The sequence below is a fragment of the Pleurodeles waltl genome, chromosome 9 (genome assembly GCF_031143425.1).
Source record: "Pleurodeles waltl isolate 20211129_DDA chromosome 9, aPleWal1.hap1.20221129, whole genome shotgun sequence".
In the NCBI taxonomy this organism is placed as follows: domain Eukaryota; kingdom Metazoa; phylum Chordata; class Amphibia; order Caudata; family Salamandridae; genus Pleurodeles; species Pleurodeles waltl.
The window spans coordinates 292,045,451-292,068,865 of record NC_090448.1 but is presented as its reverse complement, the minus strand read 5'-3'; the positions used below and the strand labels follow the sequence as shown (position 1 = coordinate 292,068,865).

Below are 23,415 nucleotides of genomic sequence, written 5' to 3'. Positions count from 1 at the left end.
TGCCCATATCAATCTGTCACCCTTCTTTCCCATTACTTTTAGCAACTCTCTCTCTAACTTTAATCTGATGTATGATCTCAGCTTTCCCTTCCCCTGCTTCCATTTTCATAGTTTTCTGTTTCTTCATTCTCCCTCTCTCACCATCTCCCTTTGTCACAAACTTCTGCTATTTCGTTAATTTCCCACTTTACCCTTCATATGTCTTCCTTTGTCTCTACCCTCTTTCCCCATCATGTTTTTCTCCCTTCCCTTGTGCCTCTTCCTCCTCGTGCCCTCACTTTACCCATGTTATCGTCATATTCAGCCTCTTCCCCATCCACTCGTTTCTTTGTGCCCACCTACCTTGTACCCGTTTCTACCTTGTACCAGTTTTGGCCCTTTCTCTTTCTTCTGTCTTGCCCATCTCTCTCGGCTTCTATCTTTCCTCTGCCTCTCCCACTCTCGCAGTGCCTGTTTCACATCCCTGCGTACACCTTGCTTCTCTTCTGTGTTTCTGTCTCCTTCTAATGCCCCCCCCCCCCCCCTCGTCTTCCTTTCGCCTCTTCTCTCTCCCCCTCCCAGTGTCTGTATCCGTCAACCAGGTCTTTCTGGCTTGCTTCCTCCTTCTCTTTCTTCTCTCTTTCTGCCTCTGCCATCTTCCTACTTTTTACTTCTTAGGTCAACTGGTGAGGCGGCTCACTTGGTTGATGCCCCTGCAGCTGAGATAGGTTTGTAATTGTACCCAGAAAATCATGTAAAATGTAATGCTTTTAAGCTAGTTATAGTAAGTCCTGTTACTAGTATAGAGACATGTTTTTTTTATTTTACCGCTTCACTCTTGCTCTTTGTAGTTCCTCTTTTCCTCCCAGCTTTTACCTGTCCCTTACCAGTTAGGTTTCTTTTTCTTATTTCCATTGCCCATCTTTTCACCATTTTCATCTGCACTTGTATATTGACCTTGCCAGTCCAGTCTCTTTTAGTTCACATCTTCATTTCTCTGCCATTTATTCTATCCCTTTACCCAGCTGCATCATTGCTCATTTATTTACAAATTACCCCCCCTCCCTTCTTCACGTGTTTCTGCTCACCCAAGCTCCTGTCCAGCTTCTTCCCTTTCTTCTGTATGGACCATTGAAAACTCTTTCCTCTTTTTCTGGCATAATACCTAAATACTTCTTTGGTTTCTTTCAGATTTTTAATTATTTTGCTAAATATTTACCTTGTCTATTTTTTTAAAGTCTTCCACCAGCCTTTTCCCACCTTTAGGCTACTGTTCCTCCATTTGCCCCTCCCTCTGCCTTCGAAATGTCTTTCATGTACCTCACTCTTCATTGGCTTGCTCTGCACCATGTGGTCGCCCAGAAGTCTGCTGCATCAGCCTTTCCACCCCTTGAAATGCCCTCTGTTATACTGTACTGAGGGTCTCGCCTCTTAAGCTCACACACAGCTGGAGCTTGAATGAGTGCCATTCACGCTTTCAAGCAAGGGCCAGGTAAAACTCAAAAGGGTGTCCTAGAACTCCATGTAGAATACATTATAGTGGTTAAGCTGGAATGGCTGCTCGAGCTGAACATATTTTGATTAGTGGTTTGTGGCCATTATAGGCTTTAGCATGGCATGATATATTGTAAGAGGGAATCCATTTTGAGGTTTGAGGAGATGGCTCTTGTGGCTTTTAGAGTGAGCCAATTATGAAACTGGGGCGAAATGCTCTTGTGGAGCAGGAGAGTCGTTATTTTTTACCTAAAATTGTCTGTATTATTTTTGGGATATTGGTTAAACCCTGGACACATCAATATAGAGTTGGAGGTTTGGGGGTCTAGGGCACTGGTCTAAGCCTCAGAGTAGGCCACCACTGTTCACCTCACATCATGGTGTTAGACATTATGTGGCTCACAGAGCAGTCATTCTGTATGTGAATGTAAGCTATAATTCTGCGTACAAATGAAGGCCATTTTGGGGGCTGTAAGGAACAAGGAACATATATTATTTTGTGCTGGAGGGGGACAGGTAAAATGGATGGTTTAATGTACCTGTTGGAGCGTTCAAAGGGTCTGAAATTATACCATGGGTTGGTTCAGCCTTGTACAGCTTGCTGAGTACTATTACGTTGTGTAATAGTAACACTACTTGCATAGGAGGCGTTACAACTTAGGTGGATAATGGCTTCCTTTTCAGACCCAGTGCAACTAACTTTACAAATGCAAAGTGTGAATTCAAAATTCACAGAAATACTTTAATATTCACAATTGACATTACAAACTCCAAATCATGCATCGCTATTTCAAGTCATAAAGGAAAGTGGGCGGCCAAGGGGCATTCTTCCTTTACATGACTTTAAATGGTATGTGAAAATGCTTTGCCATCATTTTTGCGACCTCAAAGTATGGAATAATTAACGCTTGCCGAGGACAGGTGGTAACCCGATCATAGGCACCAGGTCGCCCTAGCATTAGAGCTGGAAATGCTCAGCTCTGATATTACAACCTGTCTTCTTTCCCATAGTGATGGTGGGAAATGAAATTGGAGTAAAAGAAATCAGAGGCGGAGATGGGTGCAATTCTGTATGTGTGGCACCTCCAAGAACCTGCATTTCAATAGTGGCAGTAGAAAGGGCTGGACATATCCGGCATTCCAGGAGTTCAGACATTGATATTAGCACAACACACTCAAGGGTAGGTCATCATGCACAACTTGTATTGTATTCTATTATAAATATTTACAGCGTTTTCTCCTCGTCACGCTGTAGGCTTGGGAGTAATGGTAGACCAGAGCAAACAAATAAAATGAATGAATTACCTTTACTTTATTGTTAGTTCGGCTAAAATGTCCATCGACAATTACATACATAAAATCACAGAATTGCAAACGGCTTTAAAATTACATAAAACATACAAAATTGAGTCAGAAAATTAATTGAAATAAGTTAGTTTAAGTAAAATGAGCCCTATTTCTTAACCCGGTGTTCATTCCCAATCAAAAGAGGCTACGTTGCCAGTCCATGCAAACAAGATGATGCAAAGTTGGAAATGTCGATGCCAAGTGGGTTTAACAAAAAAGTGGGGGGTAGTCATGTGCCAAAAGAATATTATGAAGCACCCAACGCCTATCTCCATCTTTATCTGTTGTTAGTTACCTCGCTGTATTCTGTGCCCCTTACCGCTTCCCCTGCTATCCCTACCTTCTTTTGTCCCCATTTTCTTCTCTTGTCGCCAATTTACTACATATCATCATCTCGCCTTACCACCAAGTTATATACACATTAATTTTTCTGTCTGTAGTTGTTTGCTCTTTGCTTCTCTCCCTTGCTTCACTTTGCTGCTTCATCCGTATCCGTTCGCTTATTCTCTCACTAATCTTCCCCTTTTTTAATTTTTTTAATTTTTTTTTTTTACTTTTACCTTCCTTTGTCCTGCTCTGCCTAGTTTGCTCCCATCTCAACACTCATTCACCCCCCCCCCCCCCTTCGATTTCTCTGCAGTGGTAACAGAATAATGGCCAACCCATATGCCTTCTAAGCACTCTTGTGTTTTAGATAAGCTGGGCAAACACAGACAAGCGACTTGTTCTGTAATGCAGGATGTGCATCCCTTGTTTTGGAAGCATGGGAAACTTGCACAGCTAGGAGGTGTGACTGTGTGCGAAAGGTATTAATTGACTGGTGACACAACTGGCATAGGTATACAAGGCAAGGGATGATCATGGTTGGACTCTTAGCCAAGCTTACAAAGGAGTATGCTGCCATTCAGCTATTGCTGGGTAGTAGATTTTGATGGTTGCTAGTGGAAGAGCTAGCGAAAGACGTTTGTAATCCATGTGTGGGTAGTGGAGTTGCATTGTTGAGAAGTGGTTTAGAGCACTGCCAGAAAGATTTGGCACCTTCCAATAGGTTGAAAATGTGGCAGTTCAGTGCATTTTCCTTTCTTTATCGGGTTTTACACCCTAACGCATCTAAAAGGTGTGTATGTGAACCTGATACAAAGGTAGTGTGCACTGCCACATATCTGAACTTAGTACAAGAGCCTAAAAAGAGCAACATTTATATTTAAGGAACTCCACAGTCCTCTTCATTTATTATGAGGATTGATATTATAGCTACAATGTCATTTCTCTCAGGCCGCTTGCCTCAGCTTCGGCTGAGGTTGCAATGGTACAGAAAAAAGATTGTTGTTCTTGTCCAGTTTAAAGGGCTTAGTGGAATGAAGTGGATGCCTTTCAGAGCTTTTCTAGAGGCCATGATTGAGGAAGGGACCATATCTGAAAGGTCTGGTGGGTGCTGTTCCAGAGTTTGGGAGCTTGCACAGGGAAGGCATCTGTCCCTTCTGCCACCAACAGTAAATGTGGGTTGGTGGCTACAAGGTCACCGTGGGTTGTTCAATGGGAGATCTTGTTGCGTAGGAAAACAGGAGCTTTGGTGGCTTGGTGTTTTATTATCACGCATAGGATTTAATTTTGAACTTCCTATCTCGCAAGAAAAAAATCTGCAAAGTATTTGAGATGCTTGGTCCACAAAGTCATACATTTCCAGTACAGCGACATTTGAAAGGCATTCCCACTGTGCATCTCCTTGTAGATATAATTCTTGTGATGCGGTCTCCTTCGGTTTCTTTATGCTAGCAGTAATAATAGCGTATTTTGAATGTAGCTCTCCAACTCAAGGGTACCAAAACGTTCTAATACCCAGTGTTACTATGAAGTATTTCATTTTGTTAGTCATCTGCCCTAACGAGAATCTCCTTCCTTCCCATGGAGGTTTTTCTTGCCATTAAACATTCCTCTGAACATAGCATCTCTCACATCAAATCGGCATTGCGGTTCTTTAATGAGGTGATCCCTATTGTAAGACCATCCCCAGACAGAAGCCCTTCCAAGTCTACGTGCACAATCATACCTCATTTTAAATGTCATGTCTTTCAACTCTGCTTCCCAGCTCAGTGCAGCCAGCTGCTGCGGTGTGCACCTCAGGGTCTGCGTACCTGGACCATTCACCTCCATTTAGACACCGCTCAAGCCCTCAATATAAGTGGCATTTTTAAGTCCCTGTGCAAACACGTTTGCTTAAGAATTGAAAGTGTTTAAAAGTAAATATTGAATCCCCCACATTTTTTCCCTAGGGGAATAGTTGAAGTGTACTAAGGAAAAAAGGCTTGCTGGTTTAATCCCCATGTTTTCCACCATTTGAATGAGAGAAAACAACAATGCCCTGAGGATCAGTCCATCCCCCAACAGGGCCTTTCATACCAAGGGTATCAGTAGTTCAGTGTTGCGTTTTTTCATTCACACATCGCATCAGAGGCCTTCATTACAAGTTAAGGGTTACATTGCCATCACTGTGTAATCGAGTTCAGAATCAGAATTAGGGGCTTTGTGACTATTATCTCAGACTCGCGGTTTTGCCTCCATGGACTCTGGTAGGTCGGAGATGCCAAAATGTACTGTGGGAAGAGAAGTGGAGATATGGCAAAACATGCAGAATTTGATGTGCTAAAACCCGATTTCTGCATGCTATGCCTTGTTTTCACGTTTGAAAACTCAGCATCGAAAGTTTTTCCCACACCTGGCTTGGCAAATACCTCACCCTTTAATAATGGTATTTACTGCTTGTGGTAAACATCTCACCTATTCTGCCCAAATTGTAATGAGTGCGGTAGAGGACTGTGGACTTGTCTCATCTCTGCTCTAAAAATTGCATTTTGCTTTCCATTTCACACCAATCCTGCCCTTCTTGCTTCCTCATACTTTCACTCCCAAACCTTTCTTTCATATTCTCCCCGCTTTTGTTCACTGTTTGCCTACTTTTTTGCCCCTCTCTCCCATCTTCTTTCTCCTCTCCATCACGCCGTCCCCTTACTGGCACACGTTTTCTTGTACTGTCACTTCACCCGCAGACTCATCCCTTTTGTCGCCTTAGTGGCCTCTCTCCCTTTTAACTCCGTTCTATTAATTCCATTCACCGCCCCGTCCATCACCGTGGACCGCCCATCAGTCCCCTTTAGCTTTGTTTCTGATCCCAAGATTGGGCCACGAAAATTCTGTCCCCCGGCATAGACGGGTTATAGGATGGCGGAAGAGCTGCATTGAAATCCGCTTTTACAGCACAAGTGCTTCGGGGTAAGTGTGCTTAACAATCTATTATTGGGTCGCCTCGAAAGTGCGCCCACCCATCCTCACAGCTCTCACTCTGAACTTCCCCGCAGGCGGAAGCAGCGACTATGCACGCAAGCACAGGCAAAAAAGCGCCACTTTGCACCCGCAGCATGGACGTCTCGGAGAGAGGGTTGTGGAGTGGCATTTGTGTGAGATGAGAAAAGCTGACAGGCAGAATCGGTTTCATTGGACTGGGAAGCGGCTAGGAATGAATGAACATTTCCTTTCCTTTCCCATTACTCCCGATAACTCATTATTTCTACACTTCAGGTATAGATGGGTTCCCCAGTTATCAATTCTTGGTTTATGTCCTCTCATCCACTCTGCTAACGCTAGTTCTTGGCACACTGATCTGGTACATTTCTTCAACCCTGACTGGACGGCCTTCCACTTTCCCTGCAAGTGCACCCCATTCCCAACCTGGACGCTTGCCCTTTCACACCTTCAGTCCACTACTGCAGTTCTTAGAATGTCATACAGTCATGCAAGATTCTTGTATATACCTCACTCCCAGAATGGACATCCTGCTAATTCTGTAGCAGAGCCTGCACACTCCCTTCACTCTCAGACCCCCGCTAACATTTCATGGAAATTGCATCAAAAAGTCAAGATAATATGCCTCTCCTCCAATCTGGCAGTGGACGTCCTGCTATTCCACTACTCCATAACCCTACCTATCCCAGCTACCAGACTGCTGGGTCTGCCTCTCCAACACTCAACTTTGAGTCCCACTGATTCAGCAGTGAGATCTTAAAACTCCCCTCTACTAATGGTCTCCTTTGACAGCATGTTAGTCTATACTACTATACCTCACTCCCAACGTGGACCAAACTTGCTGCTCCTGTATTGGAACTACAGCTGGACAAGCCAGAGAATTGAATGGAAGATCCAAGCCAGAGATCTGGCTTGGCTCTAAGAGCCTAAACACGAGTTGAGCTAGCAAAAAAGATAATGGTGTTGTACAAGATGAATGCCCACATTAACAACTTATTCTGGCTGATTTTGTTTTTTTCCCGTCCAGGTTTCACCCTATGTCTCCAAGCTCCTTGGTGCAGAATACACTTCATTGAGAAATCATTGTGCCCTACCTCCTTTTGATCACCCATAATGACTCAAAGTTGACATTTTTGTTGTTGACTAAAATGCCTATGTGTTTTGCAGTATGGTGGGCAGACCACTCATGTATATGCAAAGTATCATTGTGCGTTAGTACCCCTGCTACAAAAGTCTAGGTGTCCGCTGCAGGTCACTGGTTTCAGTTCCAGATGAGCTGACTCTGCCTTACACTTTCAAAGTCACTTTATGCACCTTTGAGTGGGGCATCAATTAACAGTAGGAAGCTCTGTGCTTTAACACACCTGTTAAAGACATCTGTGTTTCAGGTTAAGGGCCCTGGTTGAAATCTAAGATAGGCCAACTGAGCCTTTTATACTTCCAAGATTGTACGTGCCAACGCGCTTAGTAACATTAAAAGCAGTAATGACCAAAGGTGTAATGAGGTTTTGGCATGCTAAATGCCAAAATTCAGGACAATATGCTTAACCATTATTGAGGGGTCTGGCATGGTTAGTTTTGGGCTCGACGGTCCAAGAGGACCCAAAGCTGAGCCTAAGCAAGGGATCTGGCTCGTGTCAGACTGGAGCCTGCAAACACTCGCACATATCTAATTTTAACCTCAATATCCCATCTGGTACTACTCTACTGGGGCTTCTACACGTGGCCCTGTTCACATACCTACCGGGTTTGGGACAGTGGGACCAGGTTTGAGTCCTGGCGTGTTCTCAACATCTTGTCATTCTGGGCAAATCATTTAATCTCCTTGTGCCTAAAAACAGAATCTGAGAGCGCGTAAAGTAATCTGGTGCTCATGTAAAGTGCTCTAATATCCTTGGGCTGAGTTTATGTTAAATACAACAGCAAAAAGGAAAACACCCTACAGGGGCCAGTAAACTTAGCTATACTGATGTTCTTTAGTCCTACAGGAGCACCAGACCCACTACTGCTAACCCTCTACTGGGGCCACCACACAAAGCCCAGCTAGTGTCCCTCAGTATCACAATGGACTGCCCTTCCGTTTGACACTGGGACTTCCACAACCCACACTGCTAACACTCTGTTAGGACTGTCACTTAAGGTCCTACTAAAATGGGTAAGTACTACCCTGCCCCTCTGTTACTCCATGCCCACCTTTACTAATGCACTACTGGGTCCATGGTGATGTTCCTCAGCCCTTTCGTGGACTAATCCTACTGTTGTAAGTACTGGGACCTTCACACACAACTTTGCTATACCTCCTCTGTGCTGACCTGGGAACAGCGCTTTTTCTGTTGGCTAGAATCACAGCCTTGCAATGCACCTTACCGCTGACCTGAAGCCTGTGCTAACATTTGGTGTTCCATTGAGGCCTATAGTTTCTGCAAATAGGTCTGCTAAAGGGCTTCATTACTGATATACATCATTGTTTGCTTAGCCACCTCTGGGAAATGATCCAACTCAATTAATGTATCATATATAGCTTCCCCTCTTTTATCAATAGAGGCACTTCAGCATGTCCCTGCACGTGTACCTCTTTCCTGATCAAGAAAAACCCATCCTGTTCTTGTATTAATGCTTCCTCTCCCCTGACCTTTCAAGCAGATGTCAGCGAATCACAATCATGACGTGTGCCTTTAATGATTTATCATTGCGACTCCACATGCTGCTTTACCACTGTACCTCAAGCATGACCTACCGCACACTATGCCATTTCTGTAGTGGCAACTTCTGCAGTTTTTTAATGTCTTATTCCAGACCTGAAGGCACGTTTGTATTTGCAGTACCGCTGCCAGTGCAAAGTCCTCACTAATTCAACTCAGGTCTGACCTACAGCACCCCCTGATATTCTTGTAAAGTCTACGAGCACAGCTCTTTCACTTCATCACCAGTATAATCTAGACCACTGGCTACCTACCAATCTGTACAGCCGTTCTTGTTTCTGGTATCAATTTTTTTTTTGCTCCTCTAGAACTTAAACCTAGTAAACATTTCATATAATGCACTTCTTGTTTCTGGTATCAAACATTTGTTGCTCCTCCAGAAATTCAACCCCATAAACATCTCATGTAATACACTTCAACGCTAGCCTGCAGTTTCATTGTTATTCTAGTTTTGGACCCTTCATGGTAGTACCAGCCATGATCTCACACTCTACGGATTGCCATTTCTTTTGCTGGCCCTGCTCCTACTTTCTCAAAGAGATCTGCCCTGTTATCATTTAGAGCGATGCATGAGGCCGCGTCCCAAGGCTCCACGGCCTGCACATCGACAAGCCTGCTTGCCTAAGTAACAAAGCGCGTTCTGACATGATGGGCGCCCCTCTCTGTTCTCGTGTAGGCCCTGGAGGGGAGCACAGATTTTTCTTCACGCTTAACCAGCCCAAGCTTGTAATGTAATGATTTCAAGTGGAGCTGTAAATTGCATTTTAATTGGCGTGACCAATTGCATTTCCACCAGCTAGGGGAGCCTCGGATACTGGGTAAATGTGAATGGCAGCCTCGGTATGATGTTACTTTGTGTAACATTGGCACTAAATTAATTTATATAAGATTGTCTGTGGCGCATGGGTTTGGGACAGCAATGTCTTTGAGCACGCCCTTATTGTCAATTAAAATGGGAGCCAAATATAGAGTTCATACATCCAAGTAAATAACAGGTGACGTTTGTGGTATGGCATAATTTCAGAAATAAAACCTCTGACCACATTGTTTATTTAGGTACTTGATATTGGGCAGTAAGACTCTGGACACCACAGCAGAGTGCTTTACAAAGACAAGACCTAGAATAACAGTGAGAAAACCATAGAACATGTCACAAACAGGAAATTCAGGTATTCAGCAATATGGTGTTATCATTGAAGTGCAAGATTTGATATCAAATGCAGTAGGTGGGAACAGATTACATGAAGGTCTTTTAGGAATGGTGTTTGAGATCCCTTTTTTAGGACGGTGATAGTTGTGTTTTGCTGTGCATTGTATTTTTGTTTTGACTAAGAGAAAATATCACTTATTGTTCATTTTCTAGCCCGTTCTGCAGAGGTTGATCTGAATGGAGAAGTTAATTGTGACAAAGCTATTGAAAGCAATTGTTGTCAAAGGGAATCTTCTCACACCGCATAAAGCCCTTGGATTGGCCAGTCTACCATGCACATTATTTTTGCTAAACGTTTGATTGGTTCACTAGGCTTGTTTAAAAGCTCATTGTACATTTCTGCTGATTCTCCTTTGACTGTATGTTAAGTTTCCATTTTCCATTTCTGTGATATTTTATATCTATTTGATGCCAAATAAGCTTAATCATAAGTTTGATCCAAAGAAGGAAGTTCCAATAGGAAAGAAGAGACAGTTTAAACACTTTCCTCTCATCCCATCTCCACACTTCCTGATGTTTGGTCTAAAATTGCTTGCCTACTTGGTTGCTATGCAGCCTTTGTGTGCTTGCTCTCCTTGTCCACTTCTTTTTCAGTCGACTTTGAATACTCAGAACGATTAGGGAAGTATTCAGTGAGTGTATTGGCGCTTCCTATCCTTAATTTTGGATTTGACTAGCTAAGGAGGTGCACTGATCAGGGTGAATACCTCCAAAAGACCCTGTATACCAGCAAAAAGTTACATATAAACGTATATTTAGTGATTACCAGGCACTCATCCAGCTAGTCACTAACAATTAGTAAGATTCACAGTAAATAGTCAATATTTCATCACTTAATACCATATTTATTATAATTGTTTATCAGTCCATATATAGGCCCATGTGGCATCCACTACGTTCCTTTTAGTTCATAAAGAGTCCATCAGAATTCCAAGAGTTATTCATCCAAATCCAAGTCACATTGACTTCATTATAAATCTCCACCATAATAACAGTTTTATATTCCTCAATCCAGCCAACACGTGTTTAGTCCGGGAAATCTGCCACTAGACTTCATGAGGGCTGTGATGATATATAACAAAAGATTGTTTAGTACAAAGTAAAACATTAGTTCTGTTGCTGGTATAACTAACCATGCAGTGTTAGGTGGGTAATAATATGATGATATAGGAGTTATAATAAACAAGTTTTTTATATGTACTGTTCCATCCATGCATGCTTTAAAACAAATTGTAAAAACCTATGTGCTATGAATTAAGTGCCCAACGTCTCGATTACATTTGATGTAAATTGTGCTGATGACAATGCTAATAATACCTCTATTAGCAAAACAGTGACATCCTGTATACATGCATGCCCATGTGAATACTGCCCAATTGATTATATAGACTAACCTGCATTCATCAAATGATTGCTTGTTTCCAAGTATAACTCCTCTTAATGTCATAAGTTACTAGTTCATGAATAGTTGGTGTAAGGAAATGCCTCCTTGGCATGGTTGCCCCCTGACTTTTTGCCTTTGCTGATGCTATGTTTACAATTGAAAGTGTGCTGAGGCCTGCTAACCAGGCCCCAGCACCAGTGTTCTTTCCCTAACCTGAACTTTTGTATCCACAATTGGCAGACCCTGGCATCCAGATAAGTCCCTTGTACCTGGTACTTCTAGTACCAAGGGCCCTGATACCAAGGAAGGTCTCTAAGGGCTGCAGCATGTCTTATGCCACCCTGGAGACCTCTCACTCAGCACAGACACACTGCTTGCCAGCTTGTGTGTGCTAGTGAGGACAAAACGAGTAAGTCGACATGGCACTCCCCTCAGGGTGCCATGCCAGCCTCTCACTGCCTATGCAGTATAGGTAAGACACCCCTCTAGCAGGCCTTACAGCCCTAAGGCAGGGTGCACTATACCATAGGTGAGGGTACCAGTGCATGAGCATGGTACCCCTACAGTGTCTAAATAAAACCTTAGACATTGTAAGTGCAGGGTAGCCATAAGAGTATATGGTCTGGGAGTCTGTCAAACACGAACTCCACAGCACCATAATGGCTACACTGAAAACTGGGAAGTTTGGTATCAAACTTCTCAGCACAATAAATGCACACTGATGCCAGTGCGCATTTTATTGTAAAATACACCACAGAGGGCACCTTAGAGGTGCCCCCTGAAACTTAACCGACTATCTGTGTAGGCTGACTAGTTTTAGCAGCCTGCCACAAACCGAGACATGTTGCTGGCCCCATGGGGAGAGTGCCTTTGTCACTCTGAGGCCAGTAACAAAGCCTGCACTGGGTGGAGATGCTAACACCTCTCCCAGGCAGGAATTGTCACACCTGGCGGTGAGCCTCAAAGGCTCACCTCCTTTGTGCCAACCCAGCAGGACACTCCAGCTAGTGGAGTTGCCCGCCCCCTCCGGCCAGGCCCCACTTTTGGCGGCAAGGCCGGAGAAAATAATGAGAATAACAAGGAGGAGTCACTGGCCAGTCAGGACAGCCCCTAAGGTGTCCTGAGCTGAGGTGACTCTAACTTTTAGAAATCCTCCATCTTGCAGATGGAGGATTCCCCCAATAGGGTTAGGATTGTGACCCCCTCCCCTTGGGAGGAGGCACAAAGAGGGTGTACCCACCCTCAGGGCTAGTAGCCATTGGCTACTAACCCCCCAGACCTAAACACGCCCTTAAATTTAGTATTTAAGGGCTACCCTGAACCCTAGAAAATTAGATTCCTGCAACTACAAGAAGAAGGACTGCCTAGCTGAAAACCCCTGCAGCGGAAGACCAGAAGACGACAACTGCCTTGGCTCCAGAAACTCACCGGCCTGTCTCCTGCCTTCCAAAGATCCTGCTCCAGCGACGCCTTCCAAAGGGACCAGCGACCTCGACATCTTCCGAGGACTGCCCCTGCTTCGAAAAGACAAGAAACTCCCGAGGACAGCGGACCTGCTCCAAGAAAAGCTGCAACTTTGTTTCCAGCAGCTTTAAAGAACCCTGCAAGCTCCCCGCAAGAAGCGTGAGACTTGCAACACTGCACCCGGCGACCCCGACTCGGCTGGTGGAGATCCGACACCTCAGGAGGGACCCCAGGACTACTCTGATACTGTGAGTACCAAAACCTGTCCCCCCTGAGCCCCCACAGCGCCGCCTGCAGAGGGAATCCCGAGGCTTCCCCTGACCGCGACTCTTTGAACCTAAAGTCCCGACGCCTGGGAGAGACCCTGCACCCGCAGCCCCCAGGACCTGAAGGACCGGACTTTCACTGGAGAAGTGACCCCCAGGAGTCCCTCTCCCTTGCCCAAGTGGAGGTTTCCCCGAGGAATCCCCCCCTTGCCTGCCTGCAGCGCTGAAGAGATCCCGAGATCTCCCATAGACTAACACTACAAACCCGACGCTTGTTTCTACACTGCACCCGGCCGCCCCCGCGCTGCTGAGGGTGAAATTTCTGTGTCAACTTGTGTCCCCCCCGGTGCCCTACAAAACCCCCCTGGTCTGCCCTCCGAAGACGCGGGTACTTACCTGCAAGCAGACCGGAACCGGGGCACCCCCTTCTCTCCATTCTAGCCTATGTGTTTTGGGCACCACTTTGAACTCTGCACCTGACCGGCCCTGAGCTGCTGGTGTGGTGACTTTGGGGTTGCTCTGAACCCCCAACGGTGGGCTACCTTGGACCAAGAACTGAACCCTGTAAGTGTCCTACTTACCTGGTAAAACTAACAAAAACTTACCTCCCCCAGGAACTGTGAAAATTGCACTAAGTGTCCACTTTTAAAACAGCTATTTGTCAATAACTTGAAAAGTATACATGCAATTTTTATGATTTGAAGTTCCTAAAGTACTTACCTGCAATACCTTTCGAACAAGATATTACATGTTAAATTTGAACCTGTGGTTCTTAAAATAAACTAAGAAAAGATATTTTTCTATATAAAAACCTATTGGCTGGATTTGTCTCTGAGTGTGTGTACCTCATTTATTGTCTATGTGTATGTACAACAAATGCTTAACACTACTCCTTGGATAAGCCTACTGCTCGACCACACTACCACAAAATAGAGCATTAGTATTATCTATTTTTACCACTATTTTACCTCTAAGGGGAACCCTTGGACTCTGTGCATGCTATTCCTTACTTTGAAATAGCACATACAGAGCCAACTTCCTACATTGGTGGATCAGCGGTGGGGTACAAGACTTTGCATTTGCTGGACTACTCAGCCAATACCTGATCACACGACAAATTCCAAAATTGTCATTAGAAATTGATTTTTGCAATTTGAAAAGTTTTCTAAATTCTTAAAAGACCTGCTAGGGCCTTGTGTTAGATCCTGTTTAGCATTTCTTTTAGAGTTTAAAAGTTTGTAAAAGTTTGAATTAGATTCTAGAACCAGTTGTAGATTCTTAAAAAGTATTCCAACTTTTAGAAGCAAAATGTCTAGCACAGATGTGAATGTGGTGGAACTCGACACCACACCTTACCTCCATCTACAGATGAGAGAGCTAAGGTCACTCTGTAAACTAAAGAAAATAGCAATGGGCCCCAAACCTACCAAAGTACAGCTCCAGGAGCTTTTGGCAGAGTTTGAAAAGGCCAACCCCTCTGAGGATGGCAACTCAGAGGATGAAGATAGTGACTTGGAGGGAAATTCCCCCCCTCCAGTCCTACTTAGGGAGAGCAGGGCTTCTCAAGCCCTGACTCCACAAATAATAGTCAGAGATGCTGGTTCCCTCACAGGAGGGACCAACAACTCTGAAATCACTGAGGATAACTCCAGTGAAGAGGACATCCAGTTAGCCAGGATGGCCAAAAGATTGGCTTTGGAAAGACAGATCCTAGCCATAGAGAGGGAAAGACAAGAGATGGGCCTAGGACCCATCAATGGTGGCAGCAACATAAATAGGGTCAGAGATTCTCCTGACATGTTGAAAATCCCCAAAGGGATTGTAACTAAATATGAAGATGGTGATGACATCACCAAATGGTTCACAGCTTTTGAGAGGGCTTGTGTAACCAGAAAAGTGAACAGATCTCACTGGGGTGCTCTCCTTTGGGAAATGTTCACAGGAAAGTGTAGGGATAGACTCCTCACACTCTCTGGACAAGATGCAGAATCTTATGACCTCATGAAGGGTACCCTGATTGAGGGCTTTGGATTCTCCACTGAGGAGTACAGGATTAGGTTCAGGGGGGCTCAAAAATCCTCGAGCCAGACCTGGGTTGACTTTGTTGACTACTCAGTGAAAACACTAGATGGTTGGATTCAAGGCAGTGGTGTAAGTAATTATGATGGGCTGTACAATTTATTTGTGAAAGAACACCTGTTAAGTAATTGTTTCAATGATAAACTGCATCAGCATCTGGTAGACCTAGGACCAATTTCTCCCCAAGAATTGGGAAAGAAGGCGGACCATTGGGTCAAGACAAGGGTGTCCAAGACTTCAACAGGGGGTGACCAAAAGAAAGGGGTCACAAAGACTCCCCAGGGGAAGGGTGATGAGACAACCAAAACTAAAAATAGTAAAGAGTCTTCTACAGGCCCCCAAAAACCTGCACAGGAGGGTGGGCCCAGAGCCTCTTCACAAAACAATGGGTACAAGGGTAAAAACTTTGATCCCAAAAAGGCCTGGTGTCATAGCTGTAAACAGCATGGACACCAAACTGGAGACAAGGCCTGTCCCAAGAAAGGTTCCACTCCAAACTCCCATCCAGGTAACACTGGTATGGCTAGTCTCCAAGTGGGATCAACAGTGTGCCCAGAGCAAATCAGGGTCCACACTGAAGCTACTCTAGTTTCTGAGGGTGGGGTGGATTTAGCCACACTAGCTGTCTGGCCGCCTAACATGCAAAAATACAGACAGCAACTCTTAATTAATGGGACTAGAATAGAGGGCCTGAGGGATACAGGTGCCAGTGTCACCATGGTGACAGAGAAACTGGTTTCCCCTGGCCAATACCTGACTGGAAAAACTTACACAGTCACCAACGCTGACAATCAGAGAAAAGTACATCCCATGGCAATGGTTACTTTAGAATGGGGAGGGGTCAATGGCCTGAAACAGGTGGTGGTCTCCTCAAATATCCCAGTGGACTGTCTGCTTGGAAATGACCTGGAGTCCTCAGCATGGGCTGAGGTAGAACTAAAAACCCATGCAGCAATGCTGGGTATCCCTGAACTGGTGTGTGTGAAAACAAGAGCACAATGCAAGGCACAGGGTGAACAAGTAGAGCTGGAGTCTGGAAGAATGGCCCAGCCTACCAAGAGGAAAGGAAAGTCAGTTGGGAAACCAACTGCAACACAGCAAAAGAAAGGGAACCTCTCTTCTCAGGAAGATGTTCTGCCCTCTGAGGGAACTGAGCCTTTGGAGCTTGAACCTTACCAGGTTGAGCTCTTAGGCCCAGGGGGACCCTCAAGGGAAGAGCTGTGTAAGGGACAAGAAACCTGTCCCTCTCTTGAAGGCCTTAGGCAGCAAGCTGCTGAAGAGTCCAAAGGCAAGAAAAATGGAACACATAGGGTCTATTGGGAAGATGGGCTCCTGTACACTGAGGCCAGAGACCCCAAACCTGGTGCCACTAGGAGAGTGGTAGTGCCTCAGCTGTTCAGAGAGTTCATCCTAACATTGGCCCATGACATTCCCCTTGCTGGACATTTGGGACAAACCAAGACGTGGGAGAGGTTAGTCAACCACTTCTACTGGCCCAATATGTCCAACATGGTTAAGGAGTTTTGCCTCTCCTGCCCCACCTGTCAAGCCAGTGGTAAGACAGGTGGGCATCCAAAGGCCCCCCTCATTCCACTTCCAGTGGTGGGGGTGCCCTTTGAAAGAGTGGGTGTGGACATAGTTGGTCCACTGGAACCTCCCACAGCCTCAGGAAATATGTATATCCTGGTAGTAGTGGATCATGCTACCAGGTATCCTGAAGCTATTCCCCTTAGGTCGACTACTGCCCCTGCAGTAGCCAAGGCCCTCATTGGTATCTTTACCAGAGTGGGTTTCCCTAAGGAGGTGGTGTCTGACAGAGGTACCAACTTCATGTCAGCATACCTAAAGCACATGTGGAATGAGTGTGGAGTGACTTATAAATTCACTACACCATACCATCCACAAACTAATGGCTTGGTTGAGAGATTCAACAAGACATTAAAAGGCATGATCATGGGGCTCCCAGAAAAACTCAAAAGGAGATGGGATGTCCTCCTGCCATGTCTGCTTTTCGCTTACAGGGAGGTACCACAGAAGGGAGTAGGGTTCTCACCCTTTGAACTTCTGTTTGGTCATCCTGTAAGGGGACCACTTGCCCTTGTTAAAGAAGGCTGGGAGAGACCTCTCCATGAGCCTAAACAGGACATAGTGGACTATGTACTTGGCCTTCGCTCTAGAATGGCAGAGTACATGGAAAAGGCAACCAAAAACCTTGAGGCCAGCCAACAGCTCCAGAAGTTTTGGTATGACCAAAAGGCTGCACTGGTTGAGTTCCAACCAGGACAGAAAGTCTGGGTTCTGGAGCCTGTGGCTCCCAGGGCACTCCAGGACAAATGGAGTGGCCCTTACCCAGTACTAGAGAGGAAGAGTCAGGTCACCTACTTGGTGGACCTGGGCACAAGCAGGAGCCCCAAGAGGGTGATCCATGTAAACCGCCTTAAGCTCTTCCACGACAGGGCTGATGTCAATCTGTTGATGGTAACAGATGAGGATCAGGAGGCAGAGAGTGAACCTCTCCCTGATCTTCTGTCATCAGACCCAAAAGATGGTACAGTAGATGGAGTGATCTACTCAGACACCCTCTCTGGCCAACAGCAAGCTGATTGTAGGAGAGTCCTACAACAGTTTCCTGAACTCTTCTCCTTAACCCCTGGTCAGACACACCTGTGTACCCATGAGGTGGACACAGGAGACAGCATGCCTGTCAAGAACAAAATCTTTAGACAGTCTGACCATGTTAAGGAAAGCATCAAGGTGGAAGTCCACAAGATGCTGGAATTGGGAGTAATTGAGCGCTCTGACAGCCCCTGGGCTAGCCCAGTGGTCTTAGTCCCCAAACCTCACACCAAAGATGGAAAGAAAGAGATGAGGTTTTGTGTGGACTACAGAGGGCTCAATTCTGTCACCAAGACAGATGCCCATCCAATTCCAAGAGCTGATGAGCTCATTGACAAATTAGGTGCTGCCAAATTTCTAAGTACCTTTGACTTGACAGCAGGGTACTGGCAAATAAAAATGGCACCTGGAGCAAAAGAAAAGACAGCATTCTCCACACCTGATGGGCATTATCAGTTTACTGTTATGCCCTTTGGTTTAAAGAATGCCCCTGCCACCTTCCAAAGGTTGGTGAATCAAGTCCTTGCTGGCTTGGAGTCCTTTAGCACAGCTTATCTTGATGATATTGCTGTCTTTAGCTCCACCTGGCAGGATCACCTGGTCCACCTGAGGAAGGTTTTGAAGGCTCTGCAATCTGCAGGCCTCTCTATCAAGGCATCCAAATGCCAGATAGGGCAGGGAACTGTGGTTTACTTGGGACACCTTGTAGGTGGAGGCCAAGTTCAGCCACTCCAACCCAAGATCCAGACTATTCTGGACTGGGTAGCTCCAAAAACCCAGACTCAAGTCAGGGCATTCCTTGGCTTGACTGGGTATTACAGGAGGTTTGTGAAGGGATATGGATCCATTGTGACAGCCCTCACTGAACTCACCTCCAAGAAAATGCCCAAGAAAGTAAACTGGACTGTGGAATGCCAACAGGCCTTTGACACCCTGAAACAGGCAATGTGCTCAGCACCAGTTCTCAAAGCTCCAGATTATTCTAAGCAGTTCATTGTGCAGACTGATGCCTCTGAACATGGGATAGGGGCAGTTTTGTCCCAAACCAATGATGATGGCCTTGACCAACCTGTTGCTTTCATTAGCAGGAGGTTACTCCCCAGGGAGCAGCGTTGGAGTGCCATTGAGAGGGAGGCCTTTGCTGTGGTTTGGTCCCTGAAGAAGCTGAGACCATACCTCTTTGGGACTCACTTCCTAGTTCAAACTGACCACAGACCTCTCAAATGGCTGATGCAAATGAAAGGTGAAAATCCTAAACTGTTGAGGTGGTCCATCTCCCTACAGGGAATGGACTTTATAGTGGAACACAGACCTGGGACTGCCCATGCCAATGCAGATGGCCTTTCCAGGTTCTTCCACTTAGAAAATGAAGACTCTCTTGGGAAAGGTTAGTCTCATCCTCTTTCGTTTGGGGGGGGGTTGTGTAAGGAAATGCCTCCTTGGCATGGTTGCCCCCTGACTTTTTGCCTTTGCTGATGCTATGTTTACAATTGAAAGTGTGCTGAGGCCTGCTAACCAGGCCCCAGCACCAGTGTTCTTTCCCTAACCTGAACTTTTGTATCCACAATTGGCAGACCCTGGCATCCAGATAAGTCCCTTGTACCTGGTACTTCTAGTACCAAGGGCCCTGATACCAAGGAAGGTCTCTAAGGGCTGCAGCATGTCTTATGCCACCCTGGAGACCTCTCACTCAGCACAGACACACTGCTTGCCAGCTTGTGTGTGCTAGTGAGGACAAAACGAGTAAGTCGACATGGCACTCCCCTCAGGGTGCCATGCCAGCCTCTCACTGCCTATGCAGTATAGGTAAGACACCCCTCTAGCAGGCCTTACAGCCCTAAGGCAGGGTGCACTATACCATAGGTGAGGGTACCAGTGCATGAGCATGGTACCCCTACAGTGTCTAAATAAAACCTTAGACATTGTAAGTGCAGGGTAGCCATAAGAGTATATGGTCTGGGAGTCTGTCAAACACGAACTCCACAGCACCATAATGGCTACACTGAAAACTGGGAAGTTTGGTATCAAACTTCTCAGCACAATAAATGCACACTGATGCCAGTGCGCATTTTATTGTAAAATACACCACAGAGGGCACCTTAGAGGTGCCCCCTGAAACTTAACCGACTATCTGTGTAGGCTGACTAGTTTTAGCAGCCTGCCACAAACCGAGACATGTTGCTGGCCCCATGGGGAGAGTGCCTTTGTCACTCTGAGGCCAGTAACAAAGCCTGCACTGGGTGGAGATGCTAACACCTCTCCCAGGCAGGAATTGTCACACCTGGCGGTGAGCCTCAAAGGCTCACCTCCTTTGTGCCAACCCAGCAGGACACTCCAGCTAGTGGAGTTGCCCGCCCCCTCCGGCCAGGCCCCACTTTTGGCGGCAAGGCCGGAGAAAATAATGAGAATAACAAGGAGGAGTCACTGGCCAGTCAGGACAGCCCCTAAGGTGTCCTGAGCTGAGGTGACTCTAACTTTTAGAAATCCTCCATCTTGCAGATGGAGGATTCCCCCAATAGGGTTAGGATTGTGACCCCCTCCCCTTGGGAGGAGGCACAAAGAGGGTGTACCCACCCTCAGGGCTAGTAGCCATTGGCTACTAACCCCCCAGACCTAAACACGCCCTTAAATTTAGTATTTAAGGGCTACCCTGAACCCTAGAAAATTAGATTCCTGCAACTACAAGAAGAAGGACTGCCTAGCTGAAAACCCCTGCAGCGGAAGACCAGAAGACGACAACTGCCTTGGCTCCAGAAACTCACCGGCCTGTCTCCTGCCTTCCAAAGATCCTGCTCCAGCGACGCCTTCCAAAGGGACCAGCGACCTCGACATCTTCCGAGGACTGCCCCTGCTTCGAAAAGACAAGAAACTCCCGAGGACAGCGGACCTGCTCCAAGAAAAGCTGCAACTTTGTTTCCAGCAGCTTTAAAGAACCCTGCAAGCTCCCCGCAAGAAGCGTGAGACTTGCAACACTGCACCCGGCGACCCCGACTCGGCTGGTGGAGATCCGACACCTCAGGAGGGACCCCAGGACTACTCTGATACTGTGAGTACCAAAACCTGTCCCCCCTGAGCCCCCACAGCGCCGCCTGCAGAGGGAATCCCGAGGCTTCCCCTGACCGCGACTCTTTGAACCTAAAGTCCCGACGCCTGGGAGAGACCCTGCACCCGCAGCCCCCAGGACCTGAAGGACCGGACTTTCACTGGAGAAGTGACCCCCAGGAGTCCCTCTCCCTTGCCCAAGTGGAGGTTTCCCCGAGGAATCCCCCCCTTGCCTGCCTGCAGCGCTGAAGAGATCCCGAGATCTCCCATAGACTAACACTACAAACCCGACGCTTGTTTCTACACTGCACCCGGCCGCCCCCGCGCTGCTGAGGGTGAAATTTCTGTGTCAACTTGTGTCCCCCCCGGTGCCCTACAAAACCCCCCTGGTCTGCCCTCCGAAGACGCGGGTACTTACCTGCAAGCAGACCGGAACCGGGGCACCCCCTTCTCTCCATTCTAGCCTATGTGTTTTGGGCACCACTTTGAACTCTGCACCTGACCGGCCCTGAGCTGCTGGTGTGGTGACTTTGGGGTTGCTCTGAACCCCCAACGGTGGGCTACCTTGGACCAAGAACTGAACCCTGTAAGTGTCCTACTTACCTGGTAAAACTAACAAAAACTTACCTCCCCCAGGAACTGTGAAAATTGCACTAAGTGTCCACTTTTAAAACAGCTATTTGTCAATAACTTGAAAAGTATACATGCAATTTTTATGATTTGAAGTTCCTAAAGTACTTACCTGCAATACCTTTCGAACAAGATATTACATGTTAAATTTGAACCTGTGGTTCTTAAAATAAACTAAGAAAAGATATTTTTCTATATAAAAACCTATTGGCTGGATTTGTCTCTGAGTGTGTGTACCTCATTTATTGTCTATGTGTATGTACAACAAATGCTTAACACTACTCCTTGGATAAGCCTACTGCTCGACCACACTACCACAAAATAGAGCATTAGTATTATCTATTTTTACCACTATTTTACATCTAAGGGGAACCCTTGGACTCTGTGCATGCTATTCCTTACTTTGAAATAGCACATACAGAGCCAACTTCCTACAGTTGGCCCACAGTGTACATCACTGTTTGTAATCCATCTGTCTAAAGTATCAGAAAAGTTAGATTTACTTGTCATGTGGGTTATTGTTATTGTCTCAGATTCCTAACTAACCAATGATAGACCAAGCTAGATAAATAAAGAAATTATTCACTTGTTGATAATCAGATTAGTCATAACACCATATGTGTGTATCAAGGAACCGCTACAAGTATCAAAGCCGGGGTATGTTGTCATATTACCCCTTTGCATGATTAAAGATCGTTACCACAGACTGTAGTGCCATTCTTATTAATAATACTCTCTTAATCTTAGATTCATTTCCTAACCGATATTGGTGGTATTACGGTTATTAGAGCCGCTTCACGTAGCCACTTCCAAGTAAGCAATCTTTTAAATTGCTCAATATAATTGTAAATCCATTCTAGAAGAGACCGCTAAGGTTATTTTTATGTTTGTATGAAGCCACACCTGCCTACCTTCGTATGGCCGCTATCCTGTTTCCTTTCTCCTAATAGTGCTGTCCGATACGAGTACGCTGATAAAATGGGCGCAGTAAGCTCCCGAAGTTAAATACCCATGTCACCGCGTAGCGCGTGGGTTTTGGTGTCCCGTTTAGCTGTGTCCTACTTTAGTCTCTGTCTGTTTCTCCTGCACAGAAACAGAAAGAGGACTAAATTGTCATGTCTACTTATTATGAATTTAGTCTGTCTAACTTGCTTATATATAAATGCTGTAACTCTTGCCTCAAATAGCTTCCTATATCAGCAATACTGTTACTTAAATAAGGTAACTAACAATATTGAGTAATTATGCAACATAAACACTGGGCGTGAAATTTACACACCATTGGAATTCCTGCTCTGATATCTGTGTGATAATCCATTTACAATTCCTAATCATTTATCAAGAATATTAATTTAACATATTTAATTAAGTGTATAAATATTGTCAATGGGACAATGGTTGACCAGCTGAATATTCTTCAACTGGTCTATCAATAATTATGAATAACTAATGGAATTTTGATGGACTCTTTATGAACTAAAAGGGTCGTAGTGGATGCCACATGGGCATATATATGGACTGATAAACAATTATAATAAATATGGTATTAAGTGGTGAAATATTGACTATTTACTGTGAATCTTACTAATTGTTAGTGACTAGGTGGATGAGTGCCTGGTAATTACTAAATATACGTTTATCAGTGACTTTGAATACTCACTCTCTGCCAATGTTTACTCACTGTCCGTATGACTGTCATCTGCAGGATGTGAGTAACCCCTGCAGATTTCACCTTAGGCCTCCACTTGTGGACCTTTCTATCAACCTGCACCAGTGTGATCAGTAGATGTGGTGTTGATCTAAGATACATACAGCCGTTTAACATGATCCTAATGCAAAGCCATATGTTACATATTTGGCATCTGACATATTTTTCTTCGTCATGTTTCGTAATTACTGAAG

General features: G+C 45.5%; 1 protein-coding gene across 1 annotated transcript in view; it reads left to right on the top strand.

Moving 5' to 3' along the window:
- Window positions 1-23,415, top strand: part of TEX264 (testis expressed 264, ER-phagy receptor) — a 511,145-nt gene that overhangs the window by 245,851 nt on the left and 241,879 nt on the right. The gene's annotated exons all lie outside the window — the stretch shown is intronic.